Source organism: Schistocerca serialis, unplaced genomic scaffold, assembly GCF_023864345.2.
Source record: "Schistocerca serialis cubense isolate TAMUIC-IGC-003099 unplaced genomic scaffold, iqSchSeri2.2 HiC_scaffold_1014, whole genome shotgun sequence".
In the NCBI taxonomy this organism is placed as follows: Eukaryota; Metazoa; Arthropoda; class Insecta; order Orthoptera; family Acrididae; genus Schistocerca; species Schistocerca serialis.
In genome coordinates, this window is record NW_026047200.1 from 97501 (window position 1) to 102500 (window position 5000).

The 5000-nt window shown below is 51.4% G+C and overlaps 1 non-coding gene across 1 annotated transcript in view; it reads left to right on the forward strand.

Moving 5' to 3' along the window:
- The first annotated feature begins 4576 nt into the window (after nt 1-4576).
- The window catches only part of LOC126429264 (small subunit ribosomal RNA), a 1909-nt gene continuing 1485 nt past the window's right edge, over nt 4577-5000 (forward strand). Inside the window, exon 1 of the ribosomal RNA XR_007576909.1 lies at nt 4577-5000. This exon is cut by the window's right edge and continues 1485 nt beyond it. This is a non-coding gene — a ribosomal RNA (small subunit ribosomal RNA).

Below are 5000 nucleotides of genomic sequence, written 5' to 3' on the forward strand. Positions count from 1 at the left end.
ACCGGGAGGTCCACCCAGAAAACACAATATCCCACCCTTCCGACATCCGCACATTGCTCAGCTAAGCCACGAACACCCACACATGTCCTACACAGTGGTGCACCCAACATCACAATACTGCCTCCTGTCACAGCACACAAACAATGGCAGGAATGAAAGACACAGATCTGCCACAACCATGGAATCGGAGCGCCGCCTGTCATGAGCCAAAAGTGCATCCTGACGTGACAAATCGGATAATACCGCAGGCATCCAATTACGATAATCACTATCAACGAACCTGCCGCCCCCCCCCCCAATACACCTTTCCCTACAACAATGTGTATCTGAACCTACGCTATATCGTACCTTAACCTAACCTATATCGTACCTTAACCTAACCTATATCGTACCTTAACCTAACCTATATCGTACCTTAACCTAACCTATATCGTACCTTAACCTAACCTATATCGTACCTTAACCTAACCTATATCGTACCTTAACCTAACCTATATCGTACCTTAACCTAACCTATATCGTACCTTAACCTAACCTATATCGTACCTTAACCTAACCTATATCGTACCTTAACCTAACCTATATCGTGCCTTAACCTAACCTATATCGTGCCTTAACCTAACCTATATCGTGCCTTAACCTAACCTATATCGTGCCTTAACCTAACCTATATCGTGCCTTAACCTAACCTATATCGTGCCTTAACCTAACCTATATCGTGCCTTAACCTAACCTATATCGTGCCTTAACCTAACCTATATCGTGCCTTAACCTAACCTAATTTGTGCCTTAACCTAACCTAATTTGTGCCTTAACCTAACCTAATTTGTGCCTTAACCTAACCTAATTTGTGCCTTAACCTAACCTAATTTGTGCCTTAACCTAACCTAATTTGTGCCTTAACCTAACCTAATTTGTGCCTTAACCTAACCTAATTTGTGCCGTAACCTAACCTAATTTGTGCCGTAACGTAACCCATGTTGTGCCGTAACGTAACCCATGTTGTGCCGTAACGTAACCCATGTTGTGCCGTAACGTAACCCATGTTGTGCCGTAACGTAACCCATGTTGTGCCGTAACGTAACCCATGTTGTGCCGTAACGTAACCCATGTTGTGCCGTAACCTAACCCATGTTGTGCCTTAACCTAACCCATGTTGTGCCTTAACCTAACCCATGTTGTGCCTTAACCTAACCCATGTTGTGCCTTAACCTAACCCATGTTGTGCCTTAACCTAACCCATGTTGTGCCTTAACCTAACCCACGTTGTGCCTTAACCTAACCTACGTTGTGCCTTAACCTAACCCATGTTGTGCCTTAACCTAACCCATGTTGTGCCTTAACCTAACCCATGTTGTGCCTTAACCTAACCCATGTTGTGCCTTAACCTAACCCATGTTGTGCCTTAACCTAACCCATGTTGTGCCTTAACCTAACCCATGTTGTGCCTTAACCTAACCCATGGTGTGCCTTAACCTAACCCATGTTGTGCCTTAACCTAACCCACGTTGTGCCTTAACCTAACCCACGTTGTGCCTTAACCTAACCCACGTTGTGCCTTAACCTAACCCACGTTGTGCCTTAACCTAACCCACGTTGTGCCTTAACCTAACCTACGTTGTGCCTTAACCTAACCCATGTTGTGCCTTAACCTAACCCATGTTGTGCCTTAACCTAACCCATGTTGTGCCTTAACCTAACCCATGTTGTGCCTTAACCTAACCCATGTTGTGCCTTAACCTAACCCATGGTGTGCCTTAACCTAACCCATGGTGTGCCTTAACCTAACCCATGGTGTGCCTTAACCTAACCCATGTTGTGCCTTAACCTAACCCATGTTGTGCCTTAACCTAACCCATGTTGTGCCTTAACCTAACCCATGTTGTGCCTTAACCTAACCCATGTTGTGCCTTAACCTAACCCATGTTGTGCCTTAACCTAACCCATGTTGTGCCTTAACCTAACCCATGTTGTGCCTTAACCTAACCCATGTTGTGCCTTAACCTAACCCATGTTGTGCCTTAACCTAACCCATGTTGTGCCTTAACCTAACCCATGTTGTGCCTTAACCTAACCCATGTTGTGCCTTAACCTAACCCATGTTGTGCCTTAACCTAACCCATGTTGTGCCTTAACCTAACCCATGTTGTGCCTTAACCTAACCCATGTTGTGCCTTAACCTAACCCATGTTGTGCCTTAACCTAACCCATGTTGTGCCTTAACCTAACCCATGTTGTGCCTTAACCTAACCCATGTTGTGCCTTAACCTAACCCATGTTGTGCCTTAACCTAACCCATGTTGTGCCTTAACCTAACCCATGTTGTGCCTTAACCTAACCCATGTTGTGCCTTAACCTAACCCATGTTGTGCCTTAACCTAACCCATGTTGTGCCTTAACCTAACCCATGTTGTGCCTTAACCTAACCCATGTTGTGCCTTAACCTAACCCATGTTGTGCCTTAACCTAACCCATGTTGTGCCTTAACCTAACCCATGTTGTGCCTTAACCTAACCCATGTTGTGCCTTAACCTAACCCATGTTGTGCCTTAACCTAACCCATGTTGTGCCTTAACCTAACCCATGTTGTGCCTTAACCTAACCCATGTTGTGCCTTAACCTAACCCATGTTGTGCCTTAACGTAACCCATGTTGTGCCTTAACGTAACCCATGTTGTGCCTTAACCTAACCTATAATGTGCCTTAACCTAACCTAAAGTGCGCCGTAACCTAAACTATATTGCGCCTTAACCTGACGCACGTTGTCGCTGAACCTGCTCTGTAATTGTTATGCAACCCGTTAAAGTAGTGTAGTGTTGCCTAACCGCAACCCTCGCAATATAGTTCGCTACTCGCACTGCCCGGTCCCCTGTGTATCGCGTCATGTTAAACACCTTGCAGGTGTTGCTGACTTTCCACATGCTCCTGCTATACACTGTAGTGTGGATAGCAGCAGGACGTACATGCCCCCCCCCCTTCCCCCCTGCCTTCGCAAGCTGGTCGGTGAGAAGTTTGCATGTTCAATGCCCTTCGCATGCCGACGTACTCAGCCTACGTTGTGGTACGGCCTGTCACCTGTCCGCCGATGTACGCAAAACCCACAAACTGTACTGCACATTGCTCCGTATGTACTGAATGATACATCGTGGCCCATGTGACCGTATGACGACAGCGCCTAGCAACGGCGGACCATACAGTCCAAATATTGTGCACGCAGCTACGTGTCGTCTCCCTATAAGAGCTGGATTGCAGTGTGGTACGCCATACAGACGTGTGGGAGGAACGGACGCCCTGGATGGCGATCAGCATGAGCAGTCTGTTGATGTAGTGGAGCGTGTATTCGGACGTAGTCGTCTCTTCTCACACACCGTGATAGCATGTTGCACCGCGTTCCACATCTGCGACATGCTGCAGAGGCGGGCTGACAGTCGTTCGCGCAATGGACACCGCATACGTACGGGGTCTACCTTCCACGTGTTCTCTAGGCGTGCACATGTTGTTGCGTCTATGTGGGCAGACGTAGTGTGTTGTGACACCTGACACAGGCATGCAATACTCGTTGCAAATGGCGATGGACGTGTACGTTTGCTGGTGACGTTACGCAAATGAACAACCGGTAACCCGTTGTGGTGCGGTTGTTCTCGCTAGAGGTGAATCAGTGTTGGCGACGATCGGTCGAGCTATTAACCGGTTGTTTCAGGGATACCCACCATGCCCACGAACGTGAAAGGGGACCCACCATGCCCACGAACGTGAAAGGGGATCTGGGTGTGAGGCGATACGCGGCGGTGGCTGGGTGGGACCGTCCCCGGCCGGTGAGGGGGGGCCGCCCGGCGTGCTGGCAGCGCGGTGCGTGGGCGCACGCGCTACAGCCGGCTGGTGGGGGCGGCCGGTGGCAGGCGCGCCGGCCGACGGACGCGGCAGGCGGCGCAGCTGCGCGCCGGCGCCCCCTGCTCGCGGCGCCTTGCGGCCAAAGTAGGTCCTCGCGGGCCCGGTGCGAAGCGCGGTGGCCATCTGCAGTGTGCTGGTCCGATTGAGGACTTTGTGCGCTGAGGATGCGCCGCCGCCCGGCGCTCGGCGCCGCGACGCCGTCTGCTGCTCGGTCGCCCCAGCGGTTCTCGCAGGTGGTTTGTATCGCAGCTGTGCGGACGTGTTGGCGCGTGCGCTGTGCTGGGAGAGTTCGCTTCGGCACCCAAGTAGGGCTTTTGTCCTTCTGTGGCGCTGGCGTTGGAGCTGCCGGTCACCGTAGGTGGCGCGTGTTGTCTCCCGCCGGCAATGCCACGACAGCACGCTCCCGGGCCTCTGTCGGCAGCGGCAAGCTCAGTTGGGAGCACGGGTGGTCGCACCTAAAGCGTCTACTCGCCTAACTCCGGGCGATTGCGCCTCTCTCGAACCCGACCAAGTACTTAGGACGGCGCTGCGCGCCGCCGGGACCTGAGAGGGTTTCGAGGTGTGTTGTGCAGGGGAGCTCAGCCTCCTCCTGTTTGCAGAATAATTGAGCGGACGCTTGCGTGTTCGCGCGGGCCCCCGGGACACACTCCCGGGCGGCCGGCTGCTCAGCTCTAGTTGACGCAGCTCCCTGGTTGATCCTGCCAGTAGTCATATGCTTGTCTCAAAGATTAAGCCATGCATGTCTCAGTACAAGCCGCATTAAGGTGAAACCGCGAATGGCTCATTAAATCAGTTATGGTTCCTTAGATCGTACCCACGTTACTTGGATAACTGTGGTAATTCTAGAGCTAATACATGCAAACAGAGTCCCGACCAGAGATGGAAGGGACGCTTTTATTAGATCAAAACCAATCGGTCGGCTCGTCCGGTCCGTTTGCCTTGGTGACTCTGAATAACTTAGGGCTGATCGCACGGTCCTCGTACCGGCGACGCATCTTTCAAATGTCTGCCTTATCAACTGTCGATGGTAGGTTCTGCGCCTACCATGGTTGTAACGGGTAACGGGGAATCAGGGTTCGATTCCGGAGAGGGAGCCTGAGAAACGGCTA